General features: G+C 34.2%; 1 protein-coding gene across 4 annotated transcripts in view; it reads right to left on the bottom strand.

The window, feature by feature from the left end:
• The window catches only part of ST18 (ST18, C2H2C-type zinc finger), a 186,444-nt gene that overhangs the window by 99,499 nt on the left and 66,392 nt on the right, over nucleotides 1-20,553 (bottom strand). The window lies entirely within an intron of this gene.

The raw sequence follows: 20,553 nt of genomic DNA, 5'->3' as shown, positions 1-20,553 counted from the left end.
CTAAGCTTCAGTGATATGACACTTGGCCTCCACCAGGCTTGGTAAACACAAGCCCCAAGCCATAAGTAAATAGAGGCCCCACTCCACAAACATAGACCAATTAAAATTACAAAGCCAGCCACACTTCTGGGTGGGGCTGGGGAAAGCTTTATTCTGCCGCGGTCTCACTATGAGTTGCACACATAATGGTCTCTTAGTTCGGAGCACTAAGTACCATACTCCATTGCTATCTGTCACTATCAAACTCAAGCACAGGGCTCTCTCTGGACTGTGAATTCTGCTTGGGGATTGATCATGCACCTTTTAGGGAATGTTTCAAAGTGAATTTTCTGTGTGTTTTCTTCTGAATGCAAACAACAGCAAAGAAATAATGGATCACCATTTTACCTCTGAGCAAGCAAAATATCCACAAAATATCTTTACCCCATTGAGGCTGTAACTTTCACATGCTTTAATATTTTGGCTGTCGGAGCAACCATTTGATTTCTCAGAAATAAAGTTCAGCTATCAACTATATAACTAAGAAAATATACTTACACAAAGTGTATGTCTTTTGTTCTTCTCCTTAGGGAAGACCATAGAAAAATGGAGAATCCTTTGTCTCCCTCTGTGGTAGAGGGGAGGATGTTTAAATAAATCTGACAAAACACTCTGTAAAAGTGGTGGCTCCATCATGTGCTGAAGATTTAGTGCAGGATTAGACCAAGGAAGCTTGCTACTCCTCACATGAGAAAATTCCTCAAAATTGGTAAGATTTCTGAAAGTAATTTTCAATCCTCTCCTAGGAGATCACATACCCTAAGCCTCAAATTTAAAACCAAAAAGAAGATACCGAGTGGCATTATCTGGACGAAAAGTGGAATGCAAAAGCCGTTCTTGAAGCAAGTGATAGGAAACTCCAGAGGCAGTGCTGGGCCTAAGGGTTCTTCTCCTGTTTTGTCAGGGATCAACATCCCCTCAGCATTGTTGATTGTTCTGTATTAGCATTTCCAGTCATCAATTTTTAAGAAATTTAACTTCCATCTAAAAAATTCACAGGCACATTCTGTTGAGCACCAATTTCATGAACTTCCAGAACATTTATTTATTTATCATACGACTGTACAACACCCAGCACTCTCACCTTCTGACCTAGTAACAGATGCTACCAAATGTTCAGTGCTGAATGACCTCTCCTTTTCCACTATGAAAAACATCTTCTGAATCTGAAAAAATGAATGGTTGTTTTAACCCAGTAAAAGCAGGAAGTGTTTCTTTTCTGTCTTTAGTATTGCCAACTACTTATTAGCTCCCAACAGAATTATTTGAAATACAATTGTAAAGTAAAACTGCTTGTTCCTCTTTTACCTCACATTGTGGCATGGAGTTTGCAATTACATTTTCCAAATATAATGTTGCTGAAGAGTTTTATCTTCCGGTTCCAGAAAAGTTCAGTTGAAATGAAAACCCAGAATTTTTCTTTTTGTGTGTGTGTGTGTGTGAGTTTTGTGTGTCTATGTGTTTGTATGTGAGTCTGTGTATATGCGCATATGCAATAGGATTCTAGAGTTTTATATGCCGATGTTCTTTACTTCTGTACATTTCATTCTTCACCTTGTTAATTTAGGAATAACTCATGAATGTGTCACTTGCGGTGAGATGAAGAAATAAGTTTGGTCCAAGCCTATTCAAAGATTTGAAGCTCCTTTTAGTGGATCTGCAGTTGGACAAAAAGTCAATACACAGAGTACTATAGGAATGATGTTTTCCTGACAGCTTGTGTTATTTATGGGACTGGCCACTGTCTTCTGAACCAGATGGAGCTTTTTTACAAGTCTTTTTTTTTTTTTTTTTTTTTTTTTTTTTTTTTCTTTTTTATAATGATCTGCTGTGTATGGCCTTAATTGACCATAGAGAGAGATGGTTATTTAGGTCACTGTCTTTATTTTTTCCAGTGTTAAGTATAGTCCTGGGTTTTGAACCATCTCATTTATCTTAAAGGTGCAGCTTGTTTATCAAAGCTATTCAGATCCTCTCAATCATGGGAAGAACATGGGATGAGAGGATGAGTAAAATTTGTAGATACAGATTATTATTTCCTGTACACTTACTGCCTATACAGTTGTAGTTGTAGTGCCATTTATATTGAAAAGTCTTTATTTAAAATAGGGTTTGTCTTTTGCTGAGACACATAAGTAAGAAAGAAAAAGTCTTTGCCATTAAATCCATTCTAAATTCAGATTTAACACAACTTTGTATTTTGCATGGTTTGCAATCCAGTAAGTTATTGGAAAACTGGTAAAGATTGGATTGTAATGAGAGTCCCTTTAAAAACCAAAAAAAAATGTACTTAGAATATAAGTGCTTAAAAGTTAGCAAAACTTTAGGTTGCAAGTGTCATCCTATTTTAACCCTCTAAGCAACAGGAGGTTCAAAGTTTTCAAGAATAATAAGAAAAAAGGTGAAAATGTTAAATTATCTCTTAAACTACTACTTAGGGAAAAATGAAATCTAATAGGAGAGTGATGTCTTATTGCAGAAAGAAAAATGAAACAAATGTACATTCCAATATGCAACAATTACTCTTCAGACTTGTAATGATAACAAATTGTGCAGGTCTAATATGAATGCTCAGGTACAAGACTTTATAGTCATCAACTGATAAATAAAATACCCTTCAAACACCACAGACCACATTGTAAATTAGGGGTGGCAATATATTTGATAAACCAGACTGATAGAGAAACCTTTCTTGTGGAACTGTACAGCAATTACCTGACTGCTATTCATGTTCAGGGAAAACTTCAAAAACTGCACTTTAAATAAGTACCATGAATATTGTATTAAATATTAATAGAATTTTCAGTCTTTTCATCTGAATTTAGTTTATCTTTGCAATTACAAAGGAGATACTGATACAATAAATTAAAAAAAAAAAAAAAAAAAAAAAAGAGAGTTTTCCTTCCTCTGCAGAAATAGATGTACTCTGTGTATTCCTGAATCTTACCAAATGATATTCCAGATCTATTTAAAAAAAAAACAAAACTTTTTTATGATACAACCTCCTGAATAAAGTAGAGATCACCAACAAGAGACATCATGAGAGGAAAAAATAAAAAATTATACAGAAATTTCAACATAAGATATACACAAGACATATTTCTACTTCTATGAAAAGCTATTAACTTAGAAGAATCATAACATTCTGGAAATGAAAAGGTATCAAAGAAATCAGAGAGATTACATGGGAGGTATTGAATAGTGAGCAATATGCAAGATTGAGCTTGATTCTTCACAAAGAGATAAGGGAATGAAATATTCTCTGCTGGTGCCAGTAAATTCATTGCACACATTGGCATCATCAAGCACCAAGTGCAGAGTCATTATAGACAATAACACTGCCAAAGTTGCCAAAACCATGAAGCACCTGGTTGAATAAAAATAATAAATCAGCCTGGAGTGAGTTATGTTGGCTTATGTTGAGGAAAGCTGCCAGACATATATATAGCAGAAAAAGTACAAATCATTAAGCATTCAACTTAGAAATGACATTTAGAAAATATTTGTACAACACGTTACTTCAAAAGTATCAATTTGAAGGAATAAAAAAAGTAGGAAGAAGAAAGGATACCTGAACTAATATTAACAAGGGAACAATTATCCCATTAAAATTATATATTGGCTCATGGGAATGTTAAGGTTTTCAGCATGTTCTCTATGAAATACTTCATTTACTGAAATAACAGAAAGATTTCATCTTCTCTCTAGCCAATTTCTTTCTTAAGTGTTTACTCAACAGTATCCTAGAGAAAGCCAGCAAATTTTGAAGTACTCCTTTCCTGCCAAAAATTCTGTCACAGAAAGCCGGAAACAGATATTTCAGGTGAGTTTTCTCTAAGCCTCTGAGTGCAGGCATGCCCCCAGTTCTGTTAGTCCTTCTATAAAAATACTCAAAGGACTGTGGAAAACTCTCCATGCAAAAGATGTAAAAAAGTAATCTTTAGTGGGGCTTTTGGATGGGCTTGTACCTCACTGAAAGTGAGAGTAGAATATTGCTGATTTGAGTGGCAGTTTTATGAAATTCAGGTTGATCTAAAACTGGGGAAAAGATATTTGTCTCTTTGCATTCTTATTTACTTTAATGTATAGCCTTAATAAGTAACTGAAAGCAGTTATTTAATAAGTACAGAAAATTAGGTGTAGGTAATGTCAAATATGGATTAAGCCTTCCAAAAACTCTCATAATAAGGCTAAATATTGAGTAACAAATATTCTCAGCTCTTGCTGCTAATTAAAAAAAAAATTCAAACACATTTTTCTCCCAATCATTGTATTATTAAATACATAAATAAAAAAAACAATAATCTTTAACTTTCTATCATAGATACTACCAAATTTTCATTTGCAATTTAGATAACTGATCAGCTGGAAAAATTCTTTTGAGTCACAATGCTGGATCATGTAATAAATTAGTACTTTTAAAGTCTTGATTTAAAAGTGAAATGATTCTGTTTATGTCAATTTTAGTGAACTTTTGACTTCTAAATTATTGATCTGTTTACTATTTTAAGCATTTGTCTCTATGTGTGCCATTCCTACCTTTCACAGACCATCACAGATGATGTAAGAAGTAGGGTTGAAACCTCTAATACCTCCAGCGTTAGCCTCTGAAACTTTCATCATGAGTATTTGAAGCATCAGGTTAAATCTTGCTTGGGAAACTAATTATTTTTGACAGAGCAAATTAGCCCTGAAAATACTCACACAAAGTTCACTTAATCTCACAGTCCTCATAGTCCTGAGAAGTACAAAACTCAACAAAGTTGTATAAATATCCTGAGCTCTGACAACTGCGTCTTTCCTTCAATTCCCTCCAAATTTTTCCTTACATATATTTTTCTGAAGCCTACCTATGGCCCTCAGGGTAGAATCACAGTTTCTGTTTGGGAAACATTCCTTCTTTGATTTGGACTTGCCTGCAGGCAAGAGTCTGATTTTGTTTCTGTTGCCCACATTCCACAGTTTTCCAGATTAGAGAAATCAACAGGTAAACACTCATCTGCTGAACACCTGTCTTTCAGCCTAAAATCTTGTCCTCAGATCTTCCTAGGCTTCTAGCTGTGGCTCTTCAGAGTTTTTTAGTTGATAGCCATGTCTTGAGAAAGTGCCTAGACAAACTTTTCTGCTGCTCTCTCAGCAACACACACGAAACTCCAACAGCTATTGCCAGCAGCGTCTTACTTGATTCCTGACTGCTGCTTCCTTCAGGGAAATTGTACACACAATTTTCTTTTCTCCTTATTGCTTGTGTGAAGAACATACTTATTATCCAAAGAAAACCCTAATGGCATTGTATAAACAGCGATCTTAGTGTTCCTGGGTTTTAAAAATTCTGAATGGTGAAGGAAAATTCAAATGGGTCTCAACTTTAATTATTATGATGAAAATAGTCAATTAAAAGAAGAATTTTAAAAAATATCTTATGTGGCTATAAAGAGAGAAAATATTGGCATGTTTTCCCTACTTTCACTCTCCAGTATTTTGGCACAGGATTAATAGTTTTCCTTCTGCTTCTAAATTTTTAGAATTTATTTTGTAGGTATATCCTACTAAAACCAGTCTGACTGGTCGGTGCAACCATCTCTAACAGAGGTTTCTATTATATTTTGAAAACCTTGCAGGTTACGGTGTTTGCTAAAATCTCTAAATTTGTAGGAGGTTTTTAAAATAACATTAGAATAATATTGCTGAACTTTGAATAACTTTAGTTCAAAGAGTTAAGTTATACCGTAAGATCTCACAAGGACATTTTAAACATTGCATGAAAATACTCCAAAGTCAGATTCATCCTTGTATGCAATGTTGTGTGTATATGACCACAATAGCATCTAATTTTATATTCTGATGCATCTTGTCAGGACTTTAATGCATACTAATGCATTAAACAATTACAATACTTATTGTTATAACTTATTGTTATAACAGAGTACATGACAAACTTTGATTGTCCAAACCCCTGTAAATAGGTGTAAATATGTAAAATAATCTCTGGTTTCAAGTATCTACATGGAAGCGCATATTTTATATAAATATGTAAACATATATATGCAACAGAATAAGATTAAGCTTTCAGGGCAAAAAAGTCTTCTTTCTAATACCGAAGAGATAATTTTAATAGAATGGAAATAGTACTATAAACCTTTTCTAAACAGTTTACAAAAGAATTCCAGGTCTTTAATCATAAAGAATTTAAAATGCTTAGATACAGACAGGGATAACAACTACCTGAAAAAAAAGAGGGAACTATGTTTACATGGACTAGGCTTGCTTTCTTTTCTTACACAGTTTGCTGAACAGCCTATATGGCCAGAGGCTATCCTGGACCTAATCCTAGGAAATGAGCCAGGCGTGATAAATAAGGCTGAATGCTGGGAGTGGCCAGTGTAAACCACAGTGTCATTAGGCAGTCTCTAGATTGAAGTCACTAGCCCTCAGTAACTAAGTATATGTTTTCTTCTGGTATTTCTAAAAGCAGTCTTTTAATTTAATACTTAATCATTCCCTCTGTGATGAAAACGCCAATCAATATGATGCAAAGAGCTCCAGAAACTAACCACTTGTCAAAAACTCCAGGTAGATCAACATATGCTTTATACTTCACTTTGAGATTTATACCACACTCCCAGATGTGACTTGCTTTTGAAAGTATTGTTCAGATTGCCTAATCATATATTCATTAAAGACATCAGGAAAATATTCTTACTGTTATCATACACAGAAAAAATTTGGTCCATCCTTCCTAACTGAGAAAGGAATGGGTCTGGTTTATTAAATTATTTGAAAGTAATTTCTGCTAATAAGGGCAGACATGGCACCACCACCAAAAACTAAGTAAAAATTTAAACAGGATATTTTTTCCTCTCTAACTTAAACTTTGTAACAGTTAAACTATTTTTCTTCAAATTATCCCCCCACCAAGCACCACTCAAACCAAACTAACCAAACAAGCAATCCCCCAAAAAAACCCCGATCTCCCCATCTCACCAAATAAACAAAAAAAATCCTCAGCTACTCTTCTTCTCTTTTGGAGAAAAGATGGTAATTTGTATTCCAGTTTTTCAAGCCAAAGTTACAGGGGGCTAAAATAGGGCTTTATAATGGAAGTTGATTGCAACCCTTACTATAGAGAGGCTACTGCCTTTCCATAATAAAGAGCTGCACATTTCCAGTGAGGGGAGGAGAATACTGCTCTGCATGACTTCTTGTAATTTTGTTTCTTTAAACTGAGGTTGTGTCTTGAGAACTTTCTTAGTTCTTTTGAGCCTAAAGTTTGATATTTCACTTCATGTGGTTTTAATTTTGATCTAACACACTGGTATTTTGTAGCTGATACATTTTAGAAATAAGGGAAAAATAGGAAGCTTTGCACTTTTTCAGAGCTGCGATCTCAATTTCGTTTGGGGTTTATTTTCTTTTTTATTTTCTTTTTTTTTTTTTGTATTTTGTTTTGGTGTGAATCATATGAAAAGGCTGTGGAGGATAAAGCAGCAATTTAAACATATTTGGATTTAGTTTCCTTGTGTTGTATTGTCTTCTTGCTTAATGGTAGAATGATTTTTGGCTGTTTAAATTTCAGTCTGGAATGTGTGCTGGCAGTTTTTCTTTTTTCTGGGCATAAAATGGGGGAGACCACAGAGACGGTGTCAAGAATGTAAATTGTGATCATAGTAACCAGTGCCCAGGTATGAGATTATTAGCCTCAGTTTCTATTGCACAAAGGTTTGATTAGATTTATTTTTTCAGTCAGGTGGATGTTTCATCACAGTTAAACGCTGCTGAAAACCAAGAAATAGCAACTAAAAGAATGAGATTAGGAAAACATCAGTTTGGATTGTTTTTAAATAATTAAAAGTCTGATTGGGATATGTTTTTTTCAATGTCTTCAAGGGAGGACACAAGAGGATGTTCTTGGAGGAAATATCTAGGTGCATTTAAACCCAGACATGTGGCCTGGTCTCCAAAACTTTGATGCAGATTCAATTCCATTCCTATCTATTGCTCCAGTGCTACTAATACCTGCAAAAAAACCCATTGACCAAGTGTTTGTGTTATGTCTATGATTAGTGAACCCAACATTTTTAAATATTTTCATTATGGTGATAGGCCAGAGCATCTTCAAAATCAGAGCCTTGCATTAAAGCATAAGGCATGTAATTTGAGAGCCTACTACACTTACTAGCACTTCTCCTGGGTATAGAGGTTCTCATATTTTTAGAGACAATAGGTAAAAAACTTCACTGGTACAAAAGAGAGTTTTTTTTCCTCATAGATTGAAAACTCTTTGGAGCAGAACTATAAGGTAACAATGAGCATTGCTAAAAGATTTATGCATTTTAATTCTTTTCTGTAGTATTAAAATCTTAAGTGACCATGGAGGAAATTAGTTTAAAAATTTAATTCTCACACTCACTTATTAATTGAAATGATGGAATAAAGAACTGTATTTAAAGACAGAATTTGCATTTCACATTTGCAAAATGTCTCCTAATATTACTGCCTAAGCATATTACATGTATTTAGTTACCATGTATTCATGAGTAGTCTTTCATGTTAAAATTCTCTTTTCCAAATATTAATGAAAACAGTAATATTGTTTTTCAAAAGTATTATCCATAAAACAAGAGTGTGGCATTTCACACTTGAGAAGGGTGTTATTATATTACTAGCAAAAAAAACTGGAATCATGCTTTTTTTGGGTATCCAGGAAAAATATTTTCTTTCTGGACTCAAAGTGGGGAAAAAAAATTAATTATCAGGTCTGGAAGAATCAGTAGCACTTTTTTTCTCTTCAAGTCTATGTGTGAATAAACATGTGAAAGACCATTTACTAAGCATAAAACAAACCACACATGAACCACATAATACCTTTTTTTGTTTTACGAATCGGTTCTAAATGCAGGATGTTTCTGCACTTGTTATAATGTATCTAAACCATAATTTTTTTGTAGCAAATGGAAAAGCAATCTCTCATTCTATATGTACCACATTGAATTCCCATTTCCACAGAGAAAGCGTGACCCACATTATAAGGGTTAAAATTTAAGTACCTTAAATAAAAAATGTAATTTTCCCTTTTCAAACAAAATACACAAAATAGGTAATTGAAGAAATGTACTTTCAGAGGATTTTATTAAAATGTGAAGCTAGTTTATTTTCCAGGTTGTCAAAAAGAAGCAGCAAATGTGGTATGATTCATGCTAGTTGAAAATCTACATCTTTGAAGTTCAACCTTGCATTAAGAAAATAAGTACAAATTAAATTCTTTGAATTAATCTTTATGGCTCATTTATTCAAATGAAAGTAAGAACTAGATATTTAAATCACCATGATTTCCATCTATCTTTACTCATCTGGGTTCTGCAAGAGTTGACTAAAATATTATTATATAAACTCTGTAGACCTGTACCTCCATAGAATCCACTGATTTTAAATTAAAACGGAGTAAGTCCAGAAAGAAACACCAAACTGTAAATGGATCAACTGATATTTTTAATTCTGCTTAGTAGGTACCATTGACTGAAAAACAAAATGCAATCTCAAGTGCACCAAGAATGCAGTAAAAATAAAGCATTTAATTGTTTTCCTAGTTAACTTGCCAAAGATATGAATAATTTTATGATGTTTTAAAGCATTTCTATGCATTAACTTGCACACCGCTGTATCTAGAAAGTCAGTTAAGGACAGAAATTCTGGTAGAGTAAGCACTGTCAAACACAGGATAAGAACCAAGTAGCCTTTAGGTCCCAGTATAGTGTCTTCTTCACAAAAAGTCATCTTAAAATAAGTCCGTGATCAGAGTTAAATCTATTAAAGTCAGAATACTGAAATTCATACCTATATACCTATATTATATAATATATAATATAATATATATAATATAATATATACTCACTCAATTATGCATTTCTGTTGAAGTTATTTCATTCTTTGTCTTGGAGGCTCAAACTTTCCATAAGTAAACAGTACATCTGAGAGTTTAAGACACACCAAACCCAGTCATACAAACCGCCAGATCTTCTGTCACTAAGAAAAGACCTGTTGCTGAGACATTAAAAATGTCAGTGTGTCTGAAGCATTCCTGGGAAAAAAAATGCAATTCATTGGAGGTATTGAGCAGGAACGGCACACCACTAGTTCTTAATGGCTAATTTGAGTGCTATAAACAGTCTCAAACTATGTTCCCAAAGATTAATAAACACAAAGTAGTCACTTATATTAAAAGAACAAAATAATTAAGAGAGTAACAAATCTTAATAGCGTTTTTTGTTTCCCAAATCAGCTGATAGCCACTGTTTGTTAAAGAGAGCAGGTTTAGTGCTCCAGCTGTGAGACTAACGATTTAGTGGTTGTTCACTTTTAAGTTCTTACATGGAGCATTGCAAAGAGTTATCTGACCTTACACCCTATTTAGAGAGCAGTGCTGAGGTGCAGTGCAGAACTGTTACCTAACAAGCTCAGAATTTATCTTTTTTCATTAACTTTAGACCTTAAACATCATATGACAATTTTTGTGGCTTAAAAGTATATAAGCATCTGTTAGCAGAAGCCCTTTATTTCATATAACAAGAGAATTCTGTTTATAATGTGTCACCAGCTGCTCAGTCAAAATGGGTTCTATTAGAACTAATTTAATTTTACATAAGTTGATCTATTTGCATTCTGAGTCTCCAGTTAAATGACTAGGTACTATTTTGTAGACTGATCCTGCTTCAAGCCTCAGTGTACGGACAATGCTTAATCAGTGTGTACATCAGGAAATAAACATAATCAGCAAGTGCACTAATTAAGCCAGGAAAATTTTGCAACATGCATACACTGTATGGATTAACAAGGCAATTCATTAGAAATCTTAATTATGGAATATTATATTTTCCGTACATTTTATTTTATGATGCTTCAGATGAGTTTTCTCTAAATACAGAAGCCATCTACACTTCTCAAAGTAGACAGTGAGATGCTTTTAACTCAGGCACATCTGTGTAGCCTCTAGTCTGGAAGCCTCTATGGAAAACATGCTTTGTTATCTCCAGCCAGATAACCTGATATGCTCTCTTAAACAAGCAGTAGTTAATCAGATGTTAAGATGAAGATGATTGAAAAATAAATACAAAATAAAACATATAGATAAAAACTTCACGTGAAGCCTTTTCTCATCCTTTAAAAGGGTTTTTAACATGTTTATTTCTGAAAAGTCAACAAATAGACACCTTAGAGCTTGAGACACAGCACCCAGGTTTTAATGAAAAAAGCTTCCCTTGAACTCAGCATGCTTCAAGCTTTTAGTATTAACTGGTGGCAAGACTCCAGTCTGAAGCAGAGATGCCAATAAATTCCAAACATTCATGGTGGTAAATATGCAGGCCCCTCTTCTTTGGGAAAAAATCACTGCTTCTTTGACTCCCTGTCTAACTAAAGATCACATCCTAGGGTAGAGCTTCATGTTAACTTCTTGCTGAAGGAATTTTACTTGTGGAATAAAGGAGATTAGTTTGCTTGGTTGTATAGGGAATCAATCAAGCAGTTTGTATCAGCGTAAGTGGACTTTAAATAAAGCACTTTATCTGTCAAACAGAAGTATTATAACTGACTTCTCCGGAAGTTATCCTGTACCAATAGAGGAGGACTCTGTCAGCAAAGCTTTCTTCTCTGTAGCCAAGAAACAGGCTATTTCAGAGCTGCACATGGATAAGATCATTGTATCACTTCTAAGCCTTGCACATAGAGCTTTCATTTTAGAGGGAAGACTACCATGATGTTAAATAATGGTAAAGTGGTTCCTGCAGCATGTTCTGAAGATGGAGACTGCCCCCTTTATGCAGTAAAAGGACATGTAACTATGCTTAGGAAATAAGAAATGTTTAATGGGATAGAAAGTTTATGTATAGCTATTCATCTGTCAAGTTCTCCATGTCCAGATAGTTCCAACAACATCTCTTGGAGCAGATGCTCATCATTCCAGTGATGAATGGAAGAAAAAAAAGAGTTGAAAGTCCCCTAGCATATTCATTTTATACTTTAGCTTAGAATACTGGGAAAGGAAGTTTCTACATAAGCCCAAAACACAGGTCATCCCTCTCTAACATGATATATTCTTCTTGCCCTTTTAGTAATTCATTCTTTGTTCAATTTCCATCTTTATCTCGAAATCACTCATGGGAGGTTCACATATATTTTCAGCTCTATAGATGCAATCTGCATAAACCATCAGTGGATTCACTGTTGGGGAATATTCTAGCCATCACAAGAATGGGTGAAATGACGTTATGAGTCTTTGCCGTTATCAAAGCCAAGTTTATTTTGTAGAAAAAAGTTGGGATTGAATTTCAGTGTTAATTCAGTTTAGGTCTGTCTGAATAGTGGCAAATGTGCACATTTACATGTTTTCCTTTTACCACACTATAGGACAAATTTTGTTTTTGTTTCTACTATGCCAGTGTTGCCTGTCCCTTGGTATCTCTCATATTAAGTGTAATAAGTCAGTTGTAACTTAAACATTACTTTACATTAAGATGAGTAAAGTTTACAGGCTTTGACTGTAAACTTGAAAAATACTGTCAAATAAGAGTTACACTCTGATCTGTTGCTAGCAGAAATGCCAAGCAGTGCCCATATTAGGATGGTCCCTTGGCATCTGCATGAGTCATAAACGTGTCTTTTGGCCACTGCTTCATTTATTGCTCATTATGTTTGTTGTGGACTGGTAAAGGCAGATATAAATAGAAAAATGCTTACGTAATATGACGGACAGATTTTGTTTAAACATTTTCAATAGCCCAGCCAAAACCTGACAAAGTACCTATTACTGGCATCTGAAAATCCCTATCCCATAAAGGATTATTCATGTATATTTAGGCCACACTTACCACTTTATTCGTGGCAACAGGCATGACCAAAAAAAGAAGAAGAAAAAAAAAAAGAGACAGGGGAAACCAGGGGCTAATATATTCAGAGAAAGCACTTAGATATATGAAATATTCATGTGTGGGATACAGGGCTTAACAGCGCAATAAAAATGCATTCCCAAAACAGAGGCCAGATCACTTAAATGAGATGGAAAAGGATATGTGACAGCACCAAACCCTTGTCCAGAGTTCTGGCCTAAAGGCAATGAAATAAGTGAATTGACAATCTGGGTAAAGCTTTTGTTGTTGAGAGCAATAATTCATATATTCTTTGTATGAACATGACAAGTGGAAATTACTTTTACATCCAGTTCTTCCTTCTGTCCTAAATCAGTCTATGATACAGCTTAAGTTTTTTAAAAGGACATTGGTCATCATCATAGTCCAGCAGTATAGAAAATAAAAGATTAAAGTTCTGAAACTTCCCTAATCCTATAGTAATACTTCTTTTTACATCACAGATTGTACTTATTGCTTTCTTGAGACCATTAAATTATGATAGTGTCTGGTTTTTAATTTGAGTTTAAAAATAAACTAAGATGCCTTTTTATAAAGTTCACTTGAAGTATAAATTAATTTGCATTAGTTTATTGGTTACAAAGTATATTTGCCTTTGAGCAATGACTTTGTCACATCATCAAGTCATGGAAAATTCAATCTGTCATAGGCTGAAGGGCCAAACTATAATAACTTCATTACAGCATCACAAAGGGAGACACGGGAAATTATATTGACGGTAAATTATTCCTCTCAAATCTCAACAGTTAGAGGACTTTTCTAATAATATCAATTTAGAAGAATGCAATCCTATGTCATTGCAGATTTCACGAAGTGCAGAGGTCATACTGTGCAAGGGTGGACAAAACTGTTTTTCCATTTGACTGTATGCTATAAAGTATGAGTTATCCCAGACTCATTTCAGGAACCCCTTTTCTACCTTATTATCTTAGGTCTCAGACATCAGCAATAGTGATAAACAGCAGTTTCTTACATCTAAACAATGCAAATAGTCAGATTCTCAAATTTTACAAAGCTCTCTAGAAATAATTGTTAGCATAAGCCCTCATAGGGCCCAAAGACTTTGTTCAGAACTATGGTATTGCTAACTGGGTTAATTTATTAGATTCAATAATTAATTTAATAGGTATTATCCTGAGCCACACAGCTAGGGGATTGTACTACCTTAGTAAAATGATACAGACAGGTGGAAATTGCTATCAACACAGTTTTGAATTGAATAGTAGTGGAGCTGATTTAAATCAGTTCACCTGGTTTAAGCCTGTGCCTCAATTTAACTCAAATACTTAATCAGTGAATTTTTCAAACCCATCAGATTAGATATCTTACTTACAAAAACTTCCTGTAACCATCAATATTTACACATATAAATAAATATTTTGGACAGACAAGATACAGGGTTACCAGATGCCAAGTACTGACATTTGAAAATATGGTCCTGAGTGTCATACTACCCTTGATTGATGCACACAGATCACAGTGACTTCAGAGAGACTTCTACACACAGATTGAGGGTAAGATACGATGGTAATAAAATGAACATTAATCTATGAACAGAGTTGTTCTCCACCATAGGGCAATGATAGATTCACTGTAAACCTTTTCCATCTGTCAAGCGCACTGCAGTTCTTGTGCTTACACTAATATTCTTTCATGTTTATAGCAGTAGTTTTTGAACGCCATGTCAGACTGAATTCAAAATATTCCAAATAAAAATAGTGTTATAAAAATCCAAAACTGGCTTGGAAAGAAAAAAAAGACTAACTTGCAAGTGAATCTGCCTTCAGGCTGAACAATGAATTCCAGCTAATAACATCACTAAAGTACAAATATTGGGAGTCTATTTATAGAAATAGTTGTCTATAGTTCTTCATATGAGAGGAAAAAAAAAAGCTCAACCACTGACAGGGGAAATGACCAACCTCCACACCAACAGTGGAGAAGTGAGAACTTCAGCACTTCTCCAGTACGTTAGGTTTACTGTAGTTAGTCTGAGTTTATATTAGTGGTATATGTGAACATACAAAGGATTTTATTCTTACAGGAAATATTTCAAAGCAGGTTCATCGCATGGGTAAATGCACTGAGGCAAAGAATGAGAAATAATACTCTAATATTCATTGCTTTATTTGCTGATAGTAATTGAATTTAACTTAATATTATTGTTTGATCATTTAAAAAGCTGATTGAATAATGAAAATAATTAATTGTATTTTAGTGTCAATTGACAGAAAAATGTGAATAGATCACATAATTAGACATTATTTGACTATCTATACAACTAATTGAATAATGGAAACATTTATTCACCAGTAACACATTCATCTAGTACAGAAGAAAGCAAACAAACAATTTGCAAATCAGACCTACATTAAAAGGATCTGGTGAATATTTGTAATATTGTCCAAAATTTTTGTTATTGTTACGAAGAATGTGAAAGCTTACTGAAATAATATTGTAATTTACAATGAAAGAACTTCAAAAGGGAAACAATTTGGCTAGAACACACTGGTATCATTAATCCATTGTATATTTAACTTGATGAATGGGATGACATTTCAAAGCACAGAAGGAAGAATAATCTCATATTTTAGGTACAGGAGCAATAACTAGATGACCTGTTTTCTCCTAGTCTTATCATCAATTATATTCACAAGATTTTCGCCTCTGTAGCTGGAAATTACTTGTCTCTGAGCTAATTACGTTCACCTAAGGCAAAGCTATGAGCTTTATTCACAGTCCAGTGAATAACTAAGTAGCCTTAACTACCTTTGAGTTAGGGTAACTGTAGTAACATCAGTATAGTTAACTGAGGCTCAGAAGAATAGAATGCTTGAAAGAAACATTATTCTTACAAAGTATCTCCCTTCAGCTTCCTCAAGGGTCCCTGTGAGGGGATCTTTCATCAGTCAGTGAAATCAATGATTAAGTGTGAATAACTACCATTGTTGATGCTACTTGACACTTTAAAAAAATAATCTGCCTGAAACACATGAAAACAAAGCAATTGGAAGCACAAACGCAAAACTGTGAAAAACCACCTCCAACTGGTGATTTATGCAGTATTCAAGTTCACTTAACCAGTGCAGGGACCAAGGTGATGAATAAATACCTTTCATCAAGAATCTCAGTTTATCAAAAATGTCAAGTTCCCAACGTCCTTATCTATGAGAAAACACCAGTCTTTGGAAGATGCAGTGTGCTTTCATTACAGAATCTGTAGGGTCTTGGAAAGCAGCGAGCAACTTCACCCCAGATGAGCAACATTCAGCTCCTCTCTCTGTGCTTCATCTCTAATTATTATTGGACAGCTGGCATACTACTGCTTTTTATAAAGAATCTTTTGCTGATTCACTTCATCAACCTCAGTTCTACTGTCTGTGCTCTCTGCTCCTGAGCAGAAAGCAGACTTAAAAGGTGCAAGGTATCTGCTCTTACTCAGCAGAAACAGGATACTGATACCACAGCAGGAAGCCAGAATTAGGAAATAAAATAAGAAAATAAGGAAAATAATGAAAATTGTTTCTCAGGCCTTGAGAAAGAGTCTAATTTTATCCTTGTAAGGTCAGATATCTGTTCATTTAAATCTGAAAAGGACTCTAAAACTATGTAAACAAGTTTAAGACTGTAAGTACAGCTCTTTTCCAAACCAAAGCAAAGGCTAACACAATCAAAAACTCAGATGCTAATTTCTGATTATTCAGAATTCAGTAGCAAGTGTGTTATTTTGTATTGAGGCACAATACCAAATGTCAACAAGAAAAATCAGCTTAAAGTTAATGTTTTAACCTTTTTTGTTCTGACAGAAATGAAATTTCCCCCCACACCTTTCCCTTTCAAATAGAATTCGTGCAAAGCTGGCCACTTCAGTGAAACATTTTGACTTTGACAAAACTACACATTCTCTGAGCACCAATACTGGTCAACCCTTAGCTATAAAGCTGCATATTAATTAATGACTTGAACAAGCTTGCAAAGCCAAAAACTGAATTTTAATACGGACCTGTACTTTTTTTTCTGTATCTTCCTCTTCAGAGTACAGTATAATATAGTACAGATGATGAATATTTATTCAACCCTGATTATACTTGAGCTGCATTAGGGTACTTTAGATTAAAGCTTTGTTTTTTCTACTGCCAATTCTCATGTATAGTAATATTTTACATTTTAGATCTTCTGATTTATACGTAAAAATACACTTAGTATAATGTCTGCCTTATTGACCCTCTTTTCTGTTCTACATTGTATTCATGGCAGTATTGTATTCATCTAGTGGGTTATTATATTTATAAACTTCCTTATTTACTGCAAATGTAGAAATTAGTATTATTAACTATGCATTCCGAACAAAACTTAGACGTCCAGACTTAAAGTAAGATCTTATTCTGCTTAAAATATTTCACTATCAAGAACACGGACATGTTTATTTTTCATTTTGAATTAATATAGAGATGAAGCTATTGTGCAGCAAAAAGCGATGGCGCCTCCAAAAACAACAAATGATCCTACAAGATACCAGCAACAGGAAACCTGACCATGCAGTACCTTTAGATGCCAAGAATGTGGCTCACTGAAGCTGTAAATTTAGTAATGCATCTTGAAAGGCCACCCAGATGTCACCTGTACCCTCCAGGACATTATTTCCTTAACTAGTCCTCTCAGAGTCCAGTTGACTTTGGGACCTTTTTTTTTTTTTTTTTTTTACTTTGGTTTATAAGATATTGGAGAGAGGAAAATTTCAGAGTTAGACAGGTTGGTATGACTAGGTGGAAGGCATGAAATGAACAACCATGTAGCTGCTGTATCAAAAAGGAGACTCATCTACATTTACAAGTTCAACACTGAGAGAAACATTTCTTCCCAACCCCAAACAACAAATAGCGCAATTGTCAAGAGTAAGCATAAAGCTCACTATAAAGTGGGCAAGAACAGAGCAGAGTAAAAGTATTGTCTCCACCCAATTACAATGGACAAAAAAAAAAAAAAAAAAAAAAAAAAAAAAAAAAAAAAAAAAAAAAAAAAAAAAAAAAAAAAAAAAAAAAAAAAAAAAAAAAAAAAAAAAAAAAAAAAAAAAAAAAAAAAAAAAAACAACAAAAACACACTGAAAAATTTATTTCTCTTACTGGCTTTATATGTGCTCTTTACTCTTCTTTCCATTTCTCTTCCTTTCTCCTCCCATGGAGATTTTACAAAACTCTTAAAATATATGAACAATGAAAACAGAACTGGACACATAAAGAAAAGTCTAGGTAAGCATCCTGCAACATAAATAGCATGTAAGAATCTGATAATCCTCAAAGATCTTACTTTCAGTACATGCAACATATTGTTTTCAAGGTATAAGCACATCTCTGCCTATACAAAAACACATATGTGTTTGGTATATTGCCATTGCAAATACAGAACATTTTCTTATGGTTGTGCATCTGCCAGTACCAGTTCCTTCAAAGAAAATTATCATGGTGCACTGTAGTGCAAATGAAAGAAAATAGCAATGTTAAAAAAACACGATATCTGAAAACGCAATTATGTGATAAATGAAATAATGTATGAAATAATGAAAGGATTGAAGAGAGAAAGTAAGTAGGTCGTTATTCATAATTTGGACTTTTATATTAATAACATCTATTTGTCTCTATATGAGAACATCTTATAATGTCATTAAATCTGTTTACAACATACAGCAAAACACACAAATTTCCTGATCTAAGGAATTAAGACATAGTCAAAGCAAAAGAAAGAACAAAACTGTGGCAAAGCAAGTGATTGCAGCCCAACAAAGGCAGACAGTAACAATAATTCAACCACCTAAACCAAAGCTTAGAATATTCGCAAACTATTTTTACCTATGTATGTGTAGAAGACAATCACATTCTCAGTTACTTAATGAGATGGTCTAGAGACAAAGTGAGTAAGTACTCCTCTATCAAAAGCTCTATTTCTGATCAACATTCCCTCAAGAGGGTTGTCACCTCACTGCATCTGAACATCTTAAGAGCACAAGTACGGGTCCATTTGGACACTCAGCTTGTCTTGGAACAGCAAAAAAATACAGAGACACAAAAGACAGTGAAAAAGGACTTATAAGACCTTCAGCATCCTCAGACACCAATCCAAGTAGTCCATTATCATCGCCCAAGAGACATTTTCCTTTATGAGAAAAAATGTAGAGTAATCAGATTCATGGTGTTGTAACACAGCTGCAAAGAACTTCAGAAACTCATCATAAATGAAATATCAGTGAGGCAGTGGATACTAGAGAACTCAAACAGTATGCACTACCAGAAATTAAATTGTTAAATATTTTGGCTAACTGCCATTTCAGTGATCATTAGTCTGAAATACTTGGCTAGTAAATTCAGTATCTTTAATTTTAATCAGATTTGAGTGTTTGTAAATGATGCAGCTGTTGCTATAAAGATAATTAAATAACCAAATAACCAACAACTTTCATTTTAGAGGTTTTTCTTGAGAGATTTGAAGATTAGAGTTATTTGCAAACTCCTCAGACCCCACTGCTCTCAGCACTGAGAAAGAAATAATCTGAATGCATAGTCCATGTGAAACATATTTGCTGTCTTAGCCCAGTTGCTAAGTATGACAGACTTCACAAACCCCACCATCATAACAGGCATCATTGTTCTCAATCTCAGCAAAAAGCCAAAAGAAACCACAGAGATGTAATTATGCACCTCTCCTCCTTACAATTGGTCCCACTATGTGAAAAGCAAGCTGATGGCATGGATCAGGGAGAATGAATTCACAGTTCTCGCTGTTTGCACTGACTTGTTCTGTTTGTTTGTTAGTAGTCCCTCTACACCAAGTTGTGGAATTACAAATAGATTACTCTTTTCATTTTGAATATGAAGATTTTACTGAGTAACAACTGATCTCACTGCAAATCAATACATATTCAAAGAAAATCAACAGACTCCAACAAAATTACCCAATTGTCTTGGCACATTAGTTATGACTGGCTCTACAGGCTGCTACTGGTCTTTGGCTTGGGAGGAAAAGTCGGGCTTAGTCTTTAATATCAGAAGCAGCAAAAGTTTATCAGAAAATAATGCAAAGTACAGCTCTCTATTCAAATTTACAGCATGTTGCTCTGATTATACTTAAATATAGTACCTTGAAACAAGAGTGCCATAAAGGACTGTAGCTTACAGGTACTATCCTGCAGGAATATTCTATCAAGGAGAACTCCAGGAAGCATTAAATCCTATGGAAAACTATTGTTTATGCAATTCTGGATAGTGTTTCTATTCTCCAAGTACAGTTGCCTGGTTTGCGTATGTGTATACACAATACCCACCCAGAAAAGGTCAAATCCCTAAACATTCTTTGGTGTCAATATTCCAGAAGTAAAGACATAACCTGATTCAGTCATGATGATATTTTGATTCAAGAGAAACAGAAGTTTTTAATTAAAGACTCACCTTCAAAATCACAGAATCTCTCACTAACACTGACATGAAAGTCAAAAACACATCCTAAGTGTCATCAGGGTAGCCACATATTTTTTTGTTGCATTTGTATGCTAATCACATAAGAAGCAAAAATAGGCTTAGATTGGAAATCAAAGATTGGTTGT

The sequence above is a fragment of the Empidonax traillii genome, unplaced genomic scaffold (assembly GCF_003031625.1).
Source record: "Empidonax traillii isolate 1590-97213 ecotype Southwest subspecies unplaced genomic scaffold, ASM303162v1 scaffold416:size516265, whole genome shotgun sequence".
NCBI classification, from domain to species: Eukaryota; Metazoa; Chordata; class Aves; order Passeriformes; family Tyrannidae; genus Empidonax; species Empidonax traillii.
Note: the sequence above shows the minus strand (reverse complement) of the source record. Positions and strands in the feature narration are given on the sequence as shown.